General features: G+C 35.2%; 1 pseudogene; it reads right to left on the minus strand.

Moving 5' to 3' along the window:
- Positions 1-3,062: 3,062 nt before the first annotated feature.
- LOC113708305 (BTB/POZ domain-containing protein At1g01640-like) lies at positions 3,063-17,826 on the minus strand (annotated as a pseudogene).
- Positions 17,827-19,615: the final 1,789 nt, after the last annotated feature.

Raw genomic sequence — 19,615 nt, forward strand, 5'->3', positions numbered from 1 at the left:
CTCCAATTGCTTCCACATAATAAGGCAACAAAAATAATGTACCACAAGCCCAACTCAATCTATACAATACTAACATGTTAAGGTGAAATTCCAAATTTAGCCGCCTGTCTAAAGCACATTTGCACCATTTTTAACATAGACATGCAAGACATGCAACTTCAGAAGCTCTCAATTGCTTCCACGTAAGCTAACAACACCATCGTATATGTTAAGCAAGTCAATCTGTCCAATACCAAAACATAAAAGTGAAATTCCATCATTAACCACCTACTGATGGTGCCCATACGGGACCATCACTATTGCACTCATATCAGACAACTCCCCTTTTTATACTTCTTATGATATAAAATCCTATTTATCACATTGAGATTTTTTAGTATAGGGTGAGTATTTCTATCAAGTCCTAAACCTTTCCAAATTCGCCTAAAAGCAGTTTTATGATTATAGCTCTCATGATAAGGCCAACCTCCTTTAAGTAATACTGAACACCTTCATCATCAATCTTAATGCCAAGAATTTGATTTATTACACATGCATCGAAGGTCATAACAACATCATTTACCTCATATTCATACATATTATCAAGTAATTCTTGAAAATTTGGTAGATTTGATGTACCTTAATCACATGAAGTGGCTCATTGCACGGGTTAATAGAATTCTCCTATTCATACATTGACATAGCTTCTCAATTTCAAAATCTTTGAGATTTCTGAACTTCACAATTTTACTACCAAGAGGAGCCCTTTTTGCAAAGTCTTTGTCTCTTTGTTATGAGAGATTACTTGGGTCTCTATTGACCTCTTCTCAATTTGGTGCTTGCTCTTGACAATTGCAGTCTTCTTTCCCAATTTTTTTTTAAATCTTAGATACTTGCTCATCCTTATCCAATTTGAGAGGAACTTCAACAGTGTATTTATCTCTATTATTTATGAATATCCAAACCTTTTGAATAACTCTTTACCATACTTAGTTTGGTTGATGAAAATTCCATCCTCACTTGATTTGAAGTATAAGGAAGAAGGTTAATTTTCTCACCAAACTCATTTCAAATTCCTCCTACATGATTTTCTCAAACGTTTTGCATAAGCTCAAGTTAGTGGATCCAAAAATAATATTACTAATATAAATTTGAATAATGATTATATCACTATTTTTCTTTTTAAAGAAAAGAGTAGTATCAACTACATCTTTTGTTTAAAACCATAAAGTGCTTTCATATGTATGAAAATCTTGTATTTTCAAAACCAAGAGGTTGTTTAACATAAACTTCCTCATTAATAAAACCATTTAAAATGCATTATTGACATTCATTTGATATAAAAGAAATTTTTCAAAACAAGCAAAGGCAAGGAGCATTCTTATTAATTTAAGATGAGCCATTAGTGCATATGTTTCATCAAAATTTATTTCTTCTTCTTGGCTGTATCCTCGAGCCACCAATCTTGCCTTATTTCTGATGATAGTTTCATTCTTATTCATTTTGTACGTTAGACCCTTTTTTGTACCAGTAATTGGATGATTTGTAGATCTTTCTACAAGATGACATATATTGTTTTTAGACAATTGATTTAACCCCTCTCGCATGACTAAGATCCAATTCTTATTCTTTACAGTAGAAACAAATTGTAAATAAATTGTAGTAAAATTAAAAGAGCAAAGGAGAGAATGATTTATAGTAGTTCAACACTAAGACCTATTATCATGCCCGAGTCTGCACTCTGTCCAAAAATGCAACAATCATCGTGACTCAAAGAATACAACTCCCTAAGATACAAGGCATCATTAATCATTACATTTTATTTGCAGAAGTGACATGTAGTTTAGTGCAGAACTTATTTCTAATATTACAGTCAAAGAAAAAAAATGACAAAATAACTGGTTTACTGAGCAATACATGCTCATTATTAGCATAAATAATCCAAAGACAACATTTATTCAACAACTATTCGACTTTTCTAATGGTAATCTCACTCTATCAATCCCAATCACCATCAGCCTTATCAAACTCGTAAACATACTCGTCCTCTGCATAAAAATATTAAAGTCGTGGGGTGAGCATTACTATACTTAGTGAGTAAAACATATCGCCCCTGTTAAATCAAATATATTACATATATATTCATATATTTGCAAATAGATATACACATAAGCATATAAATTACATTAAGAGAAACAATTCTTTGCACATTAGTATAACATATAAACATTCATTAAATATTTATTAGCTCTTAATAATTATAAACCTTCATCGATGCTAAATACTCAATCTAGTGATTGACCCCACTAGAATGGGTAGTCAAAGGATTATAGTCCTTACGAATTATGTCGTGACTATTAGAGCTTTTTAACGTTCATTCACATTTACTCAAGCAATACATGCTACAATGAATTAACATATACATTTGACAACATTTCATACACATATATCTTTCATAGCAAGAAGCACTTAGATGCAACAAATATAGTCATACAAGATCCATTTCCATAAGGAAAGTAGCACTTTATTAAATATTACAAAAACGTATTTAAGAAAATAAAAAGGATAAATCCCACTCACCTTAATTAGCTTGATAGGAAGTCCTATACAATTTTTTCTTCTTACATTCTAATATTAAATAAATGACATATAAATCGATTGCTTTATATACATCGATCGTTCATCATTTATTTTTTTAATTTATTCCCTGGAGGTGTTTGACCTTAAGATACTTAGCATTCTTAAATGAGTAAAATTTATATATTTAACATTTCCCTCTGCATCAAGCTTCCTATTTTAGAAGGTTTCGATTCTTAAAAAATTACTATTTTGGTAAGTCTTCCTAATTTTGGAAAGAATCCTGATTTAGGAAAGTCTATACTCTTGGAAAGTCAATCATTAAGAAAAGCTTAGTTAAATCAGCTAAGTTTTTACTTTAGAAAGTCGTGCATTTAGAATAAAAGTTTCTCCACATTCAAGAGTAGCAAATTGCTGATCCTATTCAAAATCTATTAGTTAAGAGAGAGAGACACTAGCCAAGATTGAAAGGTGAGAGGATAGTTGTAGCTTGTTTTTTATTTGTGTCAATTTTGTCCATCAAGGATTGCCCTGGTTATCTGCACAGTTAGACGAGGACTCTTGATTGCAAATGCATATCAGAGAAAACTACATCCTTCACGTTCTTTACAATGACGTTTAGGGCATTCTCCTTCAGAGTTGGGCTGGAACAATTATCAGCTATTTCCAGGACATTGAGAACATTTGAAGAGCTTAAGGATTTGAGCATTTGTGTCTAACAAAATTTTCTAAAGAAATGGAATCTAATATTTATCTACACCAATTGAAACTAAGAAAACATTTTTATCCACCTTATCTTTGGGCAAGTCTCCACTATAGAGAAACTCCAATAGAGACTTCAACTCTGCATGGTTCAATTCTCGAAAGGTGATGGTGCCATTTGGAGGAGCTTTGCATTGGTCTGAATCTAACATGTGTTTCAATATAATCGACCTAGCTGCCTGCATCACGCGAGCATAAAATTTCTATCACCAATTTGCAAGCTAAATTTCACAAGATTACATTCAATTCTATCCACAATCCAAAAAAGTAGATACATTGAAAAAAGCATCACCAATAGTGCTCTATGTGCAGGTAATGAGGGTTCATCAGTTCCAGGCTTGATAAAAATATCTGCATGAATTTGTTCTTTAAATGCAGCAACACATCCACTTAGAAATTTCAGTTTTTCATTACACTCGTCCTCCATCTCCTTTAGTTGCTCCATAAATTTCAATGCATTTGCAAGTCCCTGGTAGGTGAATAGTACGAATATGAGACATTTCATAGTGGCCACTCTCCTATTTGACAAAAACCAGTTCTGAGTCCCATAATCACAAACACTCACCAAAAAGGACAACCACAAAAATTGAACGAGGGAAAAGTCAACCTACATAAGAGGTATACATGCAATTAACTTTTTTTTAGCACATGCATGCAATCAACTTAATAACATCATTCCCACTTTTGTATTATAAAAATTTATATTTGATGTTTATACAATATGCCAACTTTGATTTAATCAAAGCACTTTGAGTATAAGATGATAGAGTACTTTTGCATCCTTGTCCCATCCCCAATCTATCTAAATTCAATAGGCAGAATCTTGAATATGGTATCCTACAATCTATTGGCAAACTCTAAAGAATTATATTATATTAACCAAAAACATTCTGTTAGTAGCTTGTACTGTTTATTCTTTCCAAGTGTTAATACATCAAGCTATTTTCCTGAAATACTACCCTGTTATCGCTTAAGAATGCGTTGTATTGGCAGATACATTTGTCACCACAACTCGGAAAAAACTCCACCCTAAGGACTTTTTTTTCAACCCTTTCAGTAGCATATGGAGTTTAGCCTATGCAATAAGGGCAGCAATTGTGTAAATATTTGCAATTTTCTTTTCTTAGTTTCAGTCACTAAGATGAAGTTTTTGGGTAAGAGAAAGAATTAAATAAAGAAGAAATAGACAAAGGAAATAAAGGAAGGAAAAAGGGGAAAGAAAAAAACAAAAGAGAGAAAAAGAAATAAGAGTTTAGAATAATAGATGGGTAATTTTTTTCCGACATGGGATAAAGTGAGACAAAAAAGTTTATGGGTAAAGTGAGAATGAGATATACTTTAAGGAGATCAATTTTGCAAATAGGAATGCACACACACACACACACACACACATATAAGGGGAACAGATATAGGAATAGATAGATCACCATCTTGAGTTACAAGACCATTATAAAAGATATCATTTAGCTTAATGGAAGAATTCAAAATAATAAAATCAGAAGGACTGAAATTAGAAAAGGATTTAGAAAAAATACAAAAAAATGATAATATTTCAAACATGAAATAACAAAAAGAATAGAAAAATTAGAAAGGAAGTTAAGATAACCCAGGATCGACTCCAAAAAATAGAATTTTAAAAAATAAATAATGAAGTGATTGAGCCAATTTATACACCTAAAAGATATGAAAACAAGATGGAACAACATTTATTTAAATAGATTGCTACAATAAAACTACCAAAAAATGGATAAAATAATTAAGGGAGAACATTCAGATATTGATAAATCAATTGAATAGATAGATCAATTGAATTTAGATAATCTGGTAAATATTAAAGTAGATGTAAAGGAGGAATTACGAGAAAATCCTCATATTAATGATATGTCTAACACTAGTTATAGTACCTCCAAAGAGTATAACAATCTTTGACACCCTCTTGAATCCATCTAGGCAATAAAGAAATCTGTAGAAAATGGAGGTTTGACTGTACTATCATCGAGTATCTGACGAAACTTTTACCATGCATTTTAGCACCAATTGCAATCCTATTTTTGCTTTTTTTTTTAAAGGGCTAATCCATGTTGTATACACAAATCTACAAAAGTATTTAAATGTATAATATGCTGTGGAATATTATCACTAGCAATTAAAATATCATCAACATAAACATGTATGAAAGAGTGCTTTTATCTATCATTTCTAATCTTGATTCTTATTTATTTTTGTCCCAAAATTGTAAAGGATTATCTATATAACATTGTCTAATCTTTATTTTTATTGTTGCCAATCCCTTAATTATCGTTTTGGTTGGTGTTGATATGCACGGTAAAAGTCTCATCGGATATTCGGTGATAGTACGGTCAAACCTCTGAGAAATTAGGGTATGAAGCGTATTGGACCCATATTCTTATAATATTAAAAATCCTAAGATAATCTATCAAAATTTTCATTTAAAATTAAATTATATTCAAAATCTATATGGATGATGGCTCTGATGGCGCCGTGCTATTCGGCATTAGAAAGTAAATTTTTTTGCCGGTTCAAATCTATAGTCAGAGTAGTTATATTATCTATATTTATTATTAGCAGTGGAGAGTTTTGATAAAAAAATATTGCTATTGTTGTTAATGGTCTAGAAGAAAGAAGTATACCATGTTCAACAAATAATTCTTAATATTATAAGAATATGGATTCAACGCTCTTCATATCTCAATTTCTTAAAGGTTTGACTATACTATCACCGAGTATCCTGGGAGACTTTTACTGTACATTTCAGCACTAATGTCTGAATAGGGTAAATAGCTTATTTTCAATTTGTCCATAGTCATTGATTTTAATCCGAATATTCTTGCAATACAAAGCAAGGAATTCAAAATCTTCTTCGGATATGCTTGAAAAGTTTGCAATTTCAAGAATATCGTGTACAGAGCCTTGAAGGCTATCAATCTTTTGTGACATTTGAGCAATGAGCTCACGAATCTGTGCTTCCAAATTTATCTCTACCATCGCAAGTTAAAAAATCTGCAAGATAGTTTTTGCCAAATCTAATAATTTCAATATCAAAGATATATTCAGATAATAATATCTACCATTTAAAAAATCACTTATATTTAGGTTTTGGCAGTAAATTATTTCGAATAAATGCTTTTACCTGGGTATTATCTATTTTTGATGAAAATCATTTTGGCAGTAAAATTTTTGACAACTTTTTACTACCGCTAATAATTCTTTTTCATTTATATGATATCTTTGTTGTGTTTCTGAAAAGTTACCTGAAGTTTATCTACGATGAGTTTTTCTACAACGAGTTTTTTCCAATCTTATGATGATTATTATCGTAGTCTATTTTCTCTAGAATTCCACTCCATATTTCAAGTATATGAGATTGAAGTTTTACTCCTTTTCCATCTATCGCCATTCCAAGAAATTCTATTTCTTGTAATCCTATTTTTGCTTTCTTTTCAGAAAGGGCTAATCCATGTTGTATACACAAATCTGCAAAAGCATTTATATGTTGAGAAATATTATCACTAATAATTAAATTATTATTGTGAGGGTCTCAAAATTTCATTAATTTCTGAAAATTAAAATAAATATTATTTAAACTTTGAAAATTATTAAATAATATGAATTTATATTTAAAAATGTGTATTTATATTATTAATGATGTTTTCACTTATATAAATGTTATATTTTAATTTACATGAATTTTCAAAATTTATTTGACGGTTCGCGTTCGGCTAAACATTAAGTTGGATTTTCGCACTCCCATACGCAATATAGCTCTAAGTTGAACTGTATGATATGTAGAGGTTATAAAAATGTATAATTCGGTTAAGAAAATGCTAGATGAGGAATTTCTACTAGTAGATAAGAATTTCGCGCTTAAACGCGATTCAAATTCGAAATTGTCACCATTAATGGCATGCCCAAAAAGTCTTCAAACCTATACCTCTAGCTTACCTTCATTTTCAACCCATCTTATCACCAACTACCAGCCGTTTCTCTTCCCTTCAAGCTCGATCATCTGGTGCAAGAAGAGGTAAGAGCCACGGCCATTCCCAGCTTCCAACAGCCCTCCATCTTCAACCATTCCCAACCCCAACGTTCACCTTCCATTTCCAGCTTCAACCTTCGATCGTTGCTGTGCTGCTGCGGACTAGTCTGACCGAGAGAAAAATAGAGTGCAAGGGGTGCCGACTGACCTCAGTGATTCTAGGAGCGAACTTGGGGAACTAGGCACTTCATTTAGCTAGTAACCAACCACCAAAGGTAACCCAAAAACTTCCGCTTCACCCCCTTAGCCAAAATTTCAGATTTGTTGCAGCTTTTGGTTCTTGAAGTTTTAGCTTGTCTTGGTGAAACATGTTGGGTTGCTGATCCTCTAAGCTAATGATTGATGAAGCTAGAGGTGTTTTATGTGCTATATGTATGTTTTGAGGTGGTTAAATGTTGGGAAAATTTTTTTTTAGAATGAAGCTGGGGTGCTGCCAAGAGAAGGGAAAATTTTCCAGATTTGTACCTGTTGATGTTTTGTAAATTTCACTTAGGTAATGAACTGGATTGTTTGTTTGGGGGCTAGACTAGTTAATGGTGATTGTTAGGGACTTAAAGTATGAATTATAAGTTGGAAATGGTTGATCAAAAAGAAGAGAAAAATTCTGCTCTGCAACCGAACCAGCAAGCCTGTTTTTCTTCCAACTTTGCCCAGATTCTTGAACTGGATTTTGTGAAGTTATTGAGCTATTTAAATCATGTATATGTTCACCTATATGTGTAGAGTAGTTTTGGTGAAAATGCAACTTTGGTACAATGGGAAATTTCATTGAAAAATCAAAGAGAAAAATGCCCTTGAGCTGTCCGAAAAAATTCTGGAAATTTCCAGATTTTTGAGCGAATTTGGGGTTTGGTTTTGACCAGTTTTTGAACCATTTGAGCTGTGAACATGTTAACCTATATGTGAAGTATTGTTTGGGTAAAAATGTAGCCTTTGAATAGTTGAAAAATTTTGGACAAAGTGAAGAGAAAATGGACTGCTTGTAGCAAATGCACTTGGAAATTTTTTTCAGCTTTGCATGAGACATGTTGAATGATTTTCACGTTAACATGAAGCCAATGTGACTTGTGTTTAGTTAAGGGGTGTGTATAGCTCAATTTGGGACAAAAATCTAGTAGAGTTTACGTCCAAAAAGTGGACCAAAATTTTATTCTTCACGAGGCTACCCAAAATAGAAAGTTTGTTTGAAATTAGAAATGATTTTGACGTTTGGGCTTCGTTTTGGTTAAATGTGGACTAAATTGTCCCGAAAATGTTTTCTAGCATTAAGCTTTGTTACTATGTCCACTTCAAGTCAATAACCTTGAATTTTATTAGACCAAATGCCCTATTTCGAGAAATATGCCAAATTTGGAAATTTTCTTGAAAACTCAAGTTTTTGCCTTCATGAAAATCCTTGAACCAAGTTGGTCAATGGAATTTGGCAAACTTAAGGAGTTTCTATTTTATAGAAATTCCAATGGCTAGTTTTACTTGGTTTATATGATTTCCTCTTAAAAGAATTTTCCAAGATATTTTTGGGGAAAATTAAAGGGGAAAATTCTTCTAAATGGTTAAATGTGATTTTTCTCAACTTGTGACACCAAAGGGGTGTTAATTGCTTATACGACTCTAGAACTTGGTTATTGGAACATTTGACGAATTTAGGAAGTTTTTGGTTTTAAAGAAACCTCAAAATTTAATTTCACTTGAAATTTGTGGATTTCACTTTGGGAATACGATTAATGCTAGTTTGGGATTTTTGAGTGAAATTAAATGCTAGAAGACTTGAGTAAACTCACCAACTCAAAAGTAGAAATTTACGTGAATTATTTGTATGTTTTTAGGAGTTGGTGAAGGGCACAACCTCGGTCAAAGTTTGGAATTCTAGACACTTCACTTAAGGTGAGTGTCTCTTGCATGAATCGTGTTTAACTGCTAGTTGAACTACTTGTTAAAAGTACTTGCTAGAGATATCATGAAATGTTATATGCTATGTGATTGCATGAAATACCACAAGTACAAGTGTTGCAATGTCGATTGGAGCGTAGTCTTGTCGACTAAATAAACCAAACGGATGCACATACCACGCTCTATTAGAGTGGGAGGTACCTCTCTGCCGTCTTGGTAAAAGTGCTTGCAAAATTCGTGCTGGAGTCGGGCCCGAAAATAAGGGGGAAGTCGTTGCTAGGAGACGTGTAGATTAAGGAAAATGTCTACATGGAGATTAGGTAGTGAAAGTTGACGGAGTGTCAACTACTATAAATTACCTGATCAAGCGCGGGGACTTTGGCTCCTGAGAGCCCTGTATCCTTTTCTTGTCATGTTACTTCATTTTTCTAAATTGTTAATTGCTTACTTGTCTATTTGTACTTGTTAAATTGCCCTATGTGAATTGCATGTTTCGAGGCACCACTGAGCTATTGGCTCATCCCTTCGAATTTGTTTTCCTTGACAGGTTCTGAAATGCATGAAGTCTTGGAGAACTAGAAAAGAAATGTTATATTTTGAATGCCCATTTTTGTAATTATACTTTGGGAGATACTTTAATATCTTTTGGATAATTTTCTTGTGCCTTTGGGAAAATGTGAATCCTGTGGTGCTTCTGTGCCCTGGATTAGGAACTTTAAATTGTAAATTAAGTATTTTAAGCTCGATGTTTTCGTTGGTACTTGGAATTGTATTTTCGGGCTGTATAAGTTGAATTGTATGATTTATTTAAGTACTTAGCTTGCTCGAGGAGTAAGGTTTATTTTCGATTTATGTTTGGTGATATTAGTTGCTAGAGTGAGTGAGTCCTGGCAAGAATTAGGCAGGCGACCCGCCAACCCTTTGGTTCGCCTTAGGGGGAAGTGGGGCTGCCACAATCATCAACATCTATATATATATGTATTACAGAAGGGGTTTTTAGCAGAGACCCTCTCAATGGTTTTCAAATTTCTCATTCTTTTTTCTAGATTTTTGTATTTATTTTAATACATAAAAAGTAGTAGGTAATAACCAACCCTATCACCAATCAAATTTAAAATTTAAAACATTCCCATTATCTATTTCATAAACCGTTTATAGTTTATTATTTATACTTTAAATCCGTTTTACTCCTTAATTAAAGATAAATGTTTATTCGTATGCTATTTTAATACAATGTTACATTTTTATAATTAAGAAATATTTATCACCAAACTAACCCTATAACCACCCCTACAAATGAGCTTTGCAAATTACAATCACGTTTCAAAAAAATCACAAATGTGCAACTAAATGTAAAGTTGAGGGGGTAAAGTGCAGCTAAATGTAAAGTTAAGGGGCTTACTATATTTAACCCTAAAAAAAATCCAGAGAACAGGATAAGTAGTGGGATATAGATTTTTGTATTTATTTTAATACATAAAAAGTAGTGGGTTATAACCAACCCTATCACCAGTCAAATTTAAAATCCAAAATTTAATCTAATTCATAAATCGTTAAATATATTTATACTTTTGTATTTATTTATGCTTTAAATCCTTTTTACTCCTTAATTAAAGACAAATGCTCATTCACATACTATTTTAATATAATTTTAATTCGGAAGCATGCGACATGATCAAGAAACAGCAAAACTAATTAGGACTAGATTTCGATCCAAAAAAAAAATTAGGCCTTGATGCCACTGGCACATTGCCGTAATTTACAATGCTAATTAGGACTATTTAACGTTTTTTTTTTGCAAGTAAGAAGTGGCAATTAGGAATTTTGCCAATTAGGACTATTTTGCGATGCCTTTCTAATTTAAATAAGTAAGAAGTGGCTCTACCTATATAGGAATTTGATTTGAAATTTATTAGTGGGAGGTTAAATAAAGATAAAACATTCCCAAATTTAGTAAAAGTAAAAAAGTAAATGATAATATTTTATCCTTTAACTTAGTAATTCTAAGTAAAATGGCAAAATTAAATAGAAAACAAAAACGAAATAATGTCCTGGATTTAAAAAAATCAAGAATGGTGTCATTCATGAAATCTAAATTATGAAATCACTAAATATAAAACAAAGTACCACTGGCCTTTTAACGTGAAAATTTTTATTTGAAACATTCATTTTTTATAAAAATAATGATAATAACAACACTAATTCTACCAAAAATTTTTAAAAGTAAGATTATAGTTTAAGAGAAAGATATAAAAAATTTGACCCTAAGATACTACTTAATTTGTATATATTTGACCCAAATTTGACCCTGATTAAATTTGAATAAGAATGCAAAAATCCAAACACTAGGAATAACTTTTGGTATCATTAATTATTTTATGTATTCTTATTGCTGTCTTCATATGTAAATATGTATTTCCTATGTTAATATATATATATATTGATTATACTACTTGACGGTATTATAGATATTATCAGTTTTTCATTTCAATTTTTAGATGCTAATCGTTGCAACCATTGTGATCAATTTTCAGTTTTATATTTTCATTATGGTAGGTAGAGTTAAATATATTGGGTCGCACAGATATGAATCTAGAGGTTGGGATAGGCAACGGATGGAAGGGAATAGTGAGGAATTGAAATGTGGCAGGAAAGGTTAAAGAAAAAATTTGAGTTACAATGATGAGTGGAGCATGGGGAAAAGAAGAAAAGGTCGCAGGGATATGAAATCTACATAAGGATGGTGAGTTTTAATAATTTTGAGAACTCTGAAAACATATATTATTGAGATTTTTTTAAATCTATGTTAAAGTTTATGAAAAATGCTAATCTAAATGCAGTCAACAATTTTAGGGGCACAAGATAGGAGAAATAATTTTTTTCTAAAATTTGAAGAAAATAAATTGGTTATAATTTATTTTTTTATATTATAAGTTTTGATATATGGGTATAATATAATATATTTTGTTGGATATTGATAAAAATTTTTTAGAAGATTCTTTTCACCTTACCATCCAGCTTAATCTTCTTCTTAAATGCGTTAACAATTCCTCTATCATGTAAACATTATAAATTAAAATTTTTTCAACATATTAAGCATACACTTCTTAAACATTTTTAGTATATATATATTATTTTGTACCACAATATATAAATATATACAATATTATTTTGATTTGAAATATAACCCCGTGCATAGCACGGGTTAAAATGCTAGTAAACATGTATAAAAGAATATGTTTTGAAAATATTATCTATTTTTCTTTGAAATATTTTAGGTGCATTTTTTAACCCAAAGGGCATTACAAGCCATTCATATTGTCCTTGTGGGAATGAAAATGTTGGATATTATATACTATCTTTATTTGCCAAAATCCACTTTTGCGATCAAATTTAGAAAATATCTTTTTTCCTCTAGTACCTTTAATCAAACTTGGTTTATGAGGTAAAAAAAATCCATAAAAAATAGTATTATCATTATGTTTTTTGTAATTGACTACTATTCTATGCTTGCCTCTTACTATCTCTACATGGTTTCTAACCATACATGCTGGTGACGAGTGTGGAGATCTACTTTGGCGAATTATCTTTAGTTTCTCTAACTCATCTAATTGTTTCTTAAGTTCTTCTCGGTCTTAAAAACTATATCTCATTGCATTTACTCTTATTATCTTACTTTTGTCTATCATTCCTAATATTGGTTCTTCTTTATTTTTGTCCCAAAATTGTAAAAGGTATAACATTGTCTAATCTTTAATTTTATTGTTTCTAATCCCTTAATTATCGTTTCCATTTTTTTTTGGAGTTTTATCTATCATACTTTCTATCTTTAGCATGGGTTTTCCTTTTGAAAAAAGTGGCTTTTCTTTGTATCCTATATCACCACATTGGGTTGTGCGAGATTAAAAGGAAATCAGTGTCTTTCTTGCATGAGCAGTTTTGAGTCTGTTGATAATAATCTAATGTCCACATGGTCTTTTGAAATGTATTTGTTGTTTAAAAGTATAAAAAACAACTTTGTGAAATAATGGAAAAAATTTATTTCCAAGTAAAATATCTGTACCAGTATCATAAAAGTAAAATGGTGAACATTTTTCAAGAAATGATTGGAGTAATATCTGAGGTGAAGAAATTCCTTTAGATAATCTTATCTTATAATTAGAGATGTCTAATCCAATGATGCCATTTAGTTCTCTAAATATTGGTCAGGAAAACATGTATGTTTGCATAAACAAGATCCTGACCCACTATTTATAAAAGAAACCAAGTATTTTGCTTTAAAATCTTTATAAGTTATTCCAATTGGAATATAGATACTAGTTGGGCTAGTCATCTAGGTATAATTAATCTGTAACCCAAAATTTATTATCTTGTAAGGGGATACTTGTTCTAGAAAACTAGTTCCAAGCACAATCTCTAAAGTATCATTAAATCCTTCATTTTCGACTAAAAGCCGTATAGGTATTTTTACTTCTCCTAACCGTATGTTTGTTTCTCATGTACCTCACCATTAAAATTTTTATATTGATAAGGTTCTTGTAATCAATAACAAACTAAATTTCTTATCAGTTTGTGGTTAATATAACTACCACTTACACCTATATCTATAAGTATTTTTGTGACGACCCCACTTCTCCCAAGGGCGAACCCAAGAGTATCGGCGGGCCGCCTGCTTAACTCGCGCCAGGACTCAAAACTTAAAACAATAAAACTAAATAAACCGAAAGAGCACTATATACACAATATATACAATCCCAAAAATGTTCAAATCATCCCATTACATCCTTATGAATATAACCAAAACCAAAGAGTAGACCCTAAGGAGGGTTCTTATACAAACCACCAAAACTAAAACAAACATCCTAATTGTCCAACTATTACATGCAAATCTAACTATACTAGTGCATGTGTCAAAAGTCTCCGCGTCGGCCCCTGCTAAGGAAAACAAAAGGAAAGGGGTAAGCTATATGCTTAGTAAGTAAACAGGGGCAAAAGCGTAAATTTCACGTAACGACAGTTACACAGTAAGAGTAAAGCAAAAGCAGAAAAGTAACATCACATGATAAGGATACAGGTGGCTCCAAAGCCAAATCGTTTGCCATGCGTGACCTCCTGCCGACACTCCGTCGACCACAAATAAGGTCCATAAAACTCCACTTGTACTCCAAAGCCAAATCGTTTGGGTCACAAACTTGGTGACCTCAAACCAGGTTGGACTGACTTCGACCAAACCCTAACTGGCTCGAATAGTCCATCTAGGTCATGAGATCGGACCCCAAACTCACAAACTTCACAAGCTTTACTCAAAAGTCACCCCGAGCCACAAGCTCAAGGGGTTTAGTTCCAAAATGATTCATATACATATGCCATGTATAAATATGTGCGTAAATTAGGGTTTAGGTCGAGTGCGATAAAGTACACCCTCGCCTAGGTACCCTTTTCATACATATCGAAACACATAAGCAACTAACACATAAGATCGGCCTGAATACTTACACAACGAACAAGGACAACAAAAGGACGAAATTCGCGTCGCGAAGAGTAGCTAGTAGGCCCCACTGGCTCCACCTAGCTCACCACCATTTGAAATAGAAGATTGCGTCACATAATATCACAAACGGCTACTATTATGCCTAAAACATGCAAAACAACAAAATGGGCACATGCAAGTGCAGAAACGGCATACGGAAACGGGAATGGCGGCCTAGCCGTTTTGCCGTCAAAACTGTTTTGAGCCTAATTGAAGCTACGAGTGTCGGATCAAGATACATGAGGTACTTTTGCGAAGCTAAGAGGAAGGGTTACAATTTTCATGAAGACACCTCAATCCGGATCTAAACGGAAATAGGTCGAAAGTGCAGAAAACCGTTCCAGGAATTCACACTCTAGAGTAACGGACAGGGTATGTTTGCTGGACCATAACTCCCAGCTCACAAATCCAAATCAGGAATTTCCAAAGGCATTAGAAAGCTGAGACATAAGGCTAAAACTTTGATGTTTTGCCAAGACCTGAATCCACTCAGAACAGAACGAAAATTGAGTGCCAAAGTACCCGTCAGAACTGTCCAGATTCAAAGGCAGTTCTGACGATCGATCTTGTTTTGGTCATAACGGGAGCTACGGAATTCAGATTTTGACGTACTTTATACCGTTTCGAAACTAAAACCAAGATCTACATTTCTTATGAAGGGGTCAACACCCAGATCATACGTTATCAAAACAGAAAAAATCACGGTCAGAAGCTAATTCAAAACGCAACAGAATCTGATGTTCAAAATAGGCCTGAGTGTTTTGTCTATAACTCAGGATACACTAATCCGTTTGACCTGAAATTTTACAGGCATATTCAGACTTATGAGGCTACAACTTTCATGTTTTGAGAAACTTCTGAATCCGTACGTAACATCAAGAAAAATGAAGCCAAAGTTCGGATGCTGAACTGACCAAGTTTTCCAGATTTGCCGGTTTTGCGCGCTGCAACCGCGCAGTCCGTTTTTATGATTCTTATACAAGTTTTTCTAACCAATTCAAACTTGCTAAACCTTTATAAACTAAACCGAATCCTATATTAACTTATGCCAAAACACACACTAGAACACCGAATATAAATTATAGCTTGAACTTACGAATAATACATAAACTAGGGTTTTCAATTTTAACCGAGATTAGGGTTCTCTCCTTAGCCCTAAAACCCTAATATCAACTTACGAACTGACTGGGGCCTCACAATCTCCTCCACTTAGGACCATTTCGTCCTCGAAATTAATTATTTGGTCAAAGCGTACCTTCGAAACCCGCCGAAGGGTCAGTCACCTCTTGTTGACCCATTGCATACACTCTTGCTGGCCCTGTTGGTCGATTTCCCCCTGCGTTCGTCGGTTTTGTTGTGGTCCCTTCTGTTGGTGGTTTGAGTCCTTTCTTCTGCATCTTAGGGCACCGGGCAATCAGATGTTCGGTGCTGCCATATTTGAAGCATTTCCGTACCGAACTATTTTTCCAACAATTTTCATCGGTGTGATTGCCCCCACAGAAACCACAGGTTAGCTTAGTGGCCGTACTTGACCCTCCACGCTGGGTACTTCTCGGGGCCTCTTGCACTGCTTGACCTCGCCCAAAGTTGTTCAGAATTCTTACAAGTCGTGGACCGTCTGTGCCTTTACTCATCTTAGCAAGTGGCTCGTTTCGCAAGCTCTGTCCAACCGTGGAGTCATTCGAGTTGGGTTGCCTCCTTTTCCGGTCATGGAAGGCTTTAACCTGTCCCCTGGCAGTTTCAATCCGTTGTGCTTTTTCTAGCGCCTGGCTAATTGTGTCCAGCTGTGCGGCCGCCAGTGCTTCCTGGATTTCCACATTTAAGCCTTGGGTAAAGCGGCGAATTCACTTTTGCTTCGTTAGCACCAGCTCTGGGGCAAAACGAGAGAGTTTTGTAAACTGAGTTTCGTACTCCGCCACACTAGATGCCCCTTGACGCAGGCGGATAAAATCATCTTCTCGTTTCTCTTGCACAATAGGCGGCAAGTATTTCTCATTAAACTCTCGAGTAAAATTGACCCATGTCCAGGGGGTCTGTTCTCGCTCCCACTTGGCTTTGATCACGTTCCACCAGGCTCGCGCAGCCCCTTCAAACTGAAAGACCGCAAAGGATATCTGCCGCTTCTCCTAATACCTAAGCGCAGCAAATGTGTCTAACATACGATCCATCCAGCCCTCGGTTAGGTCAGGATTAGATCCACCTATAAACTTAGGTGGTGCAAATTTCTAGAACCGTTCTAAAGCACGGTCCTCTCCCTCATGATTACCCGGATTATGTCCTGGATTATGTCCAGGATTCCCAGTACTGCTCCCCTGGCCCTGTTGATTTGTCATTCGCTCTAGTAGATCGGTCATCCGTTGGATGGCTGTAACGACTTGATCCGACCCATTTCCATTATTTCCTTCAGAGCCTCGTCCTTGCTCTCCAGCTCTACTTTGCCCACCGGAGTCCATTTAGGGGCACAAGTCTATAGATTGGAACATTACATATACTTATTATCCAGACTATAAGTAAAAGTACGGACGTAAAGCGTATGCACAAAAAACACACAAAAGATAAGTGCAAAATGCTACTCAAATATATACATATATTTACAAAGTCACACCAAAAGATTTATAAATTACCGACCTCCAGTCGGTACAAAATCCAATGTACACATGAGCACCGGCTCCAAAAATCTAGCCAGTCAACCAAATAACAAAAGGAAGTAGTCATGCCAGTTCTAACAAAAGGAAGCCACCAGCTAAACAAAAGTACATAAGCGACCCCACACGCCTCCCCTAGGGCCCAGGTTCCCAACGGAACCTAACGTGTCCACCTCGTCCATCATCTCTGGACCGGTGGCTCGTGGCGGTGCCTCCGTGGCTATATCTAGTATGACCTCGCAGTCCATCGAAATACTCCGAACTCTCTCCTTCAGCTGCCTTTTCATAGTGAAGAGGTGCTGATGTGTGTCCTGAAGCTGACGGCGTAAAGCGTCCGCCCTATGCATCTCAACTCGGAGACCCCGCTCCAAGTCCCTAATACGCATCGCCTGCCCGTGGCCAACCTCTCTGGTCTCCTCTAGCTGACTAATCAGGTTGCGTCGCTCACCGTCCACTGCCAGGACGACCTCGTTAGGATAACCGTACGTATACCAACACCCACAAGGTCGGTGTGACACCTAACCAAAAGGGGAGTACAAAGTGTAAGGCTCTCCAGGTCTCTGCCGATAACGGATCGCCCGCTTACGCAGCACTCGATCCTCTGGGTCCCTTGCACTCGGAGATCTCGGTCCCACGCCACTAGGTCCCGCACTACTCGAACTGCCCGGATACATACCTACAAAATATTAAGTCGTCAGTTCACCGGCATTTCAGCTTAAAGTATATCATTCAGCTTAAAAGAATCAAATATGCCTAGTGCCTATCGCGTATGTCCCACTTGCCCAAGTCCTCTAATCTAGGCGCTTTGATACCACCTGTGCGACCCCACTTCTCCCAAGGGCGAACCCAAGGGTATCGGCGGGCCGCCTGCCTAGCTCATGCCAGGACTCAAAACTTAAAACAATAAACTAAATAAACCGAAAGAGCACTATATACACAATATATACAATCCCAAAAATGTTCAAATCATCCCATTACATCCTTATGAATATAACCAAAACCAAAGAGTAGACCCTAATGAGGGTTTTTATACAAACCACCAAAACTAAAACAAACATCCTAATTGTCCAACTATTACATGCAAATCTAACTATACTAGTGTATGTGTCAAAAGTCTCCGCGTCGGTCCCTGCTAAGGAAAACAAAAGGAAAGGGGTAAGCTATATGCTTAGTTAGTAAATAGGGGCAAAAGCGTAAATTTCACGTAACGACAGTTACGCAGTAAGAGTAAAGCAAAAGCAGAAAAGTAACATCACATGATAAGGATACAGGTGGCTCCAAAGCCAAATCGTTTGCCATGCGTGACCTCCTGCCGACACTCCGTCGACCACAAATAAGGTCCGTAGAACTCCACTTGTACTCTCACCGTACACCATATCACACTCTCTGGCCAGACACCTCACAAACTTGCTCGAGCGAACGAAATTGAGCTTGGTTCACAAGCTCGGGTCACAAACTTGGTCCACATACTCGGTGAACCGGATTCACAAACTTGGTGACCTCAAACCAGGTTGGACTGACTTCGACCAATCCCTAACTGGCTCGAATAGTCCATCTAAGTCATGAGATCGGGCCCCAAACTCACAAACTTCATAAACTTTACTCAAAAGTCATCCCGAGCCACAAGCTCAAGGGGTTTAGTTCCAAAATGATTCATATACATATGCCATGTATAAATATGTGCGCAAATTAGGGTTTAGGTCGAGTGCGATAAAGTACACTCTCGCCTAGGTACCCTTTTCATACATATCGAAACACATAAGCAACTAACACATAAGATCGGCCTGAATACTTACACAACGAACAAGGATAACAAAAGGACGAAATTCGCATCGCGAAGAGTAGCTAGTAGGCCCCACCGGCTCCACCTAACTCACCACCATTTGAAATAGAAGATTGCGTCACATAATATCACAAACGGCTACTATTATGCCTAAAACACGCAAAACGACAAAATGGGCACATGCAAGTGCGGAAACGGCATACGGAAACGGGAATGGCGGCCTAGCCGTTTTGCTGTCAAAACTATTTTGAGCCTAATTGAAGCTACGAGTGTCGGATCAAGATACATGAGGTACCGTTATGAAGCTAAGAGGAAGGGTTACAATTTTCATGAAGACACCTCAATCCGGATCTAAACGGAAATAGGTCGAAAGTGCAGAAAACCGTTCCAGG

Source organism: Coffea arabica, chromosome 9c (genome assembly GCF_036785885.1).
Source record: "Coffea arabica cultivar ET-39 chromosome 9c, Coffea Arabica ET-39 HiFi, whole genome shotgun sequence".
Lineage (NCBI taxonomy): Eukaryota > Viridiplantae > Streptophyta > Magnoliopsida > Gentianales > Rubiaceae > Coffea > Coffea arabica.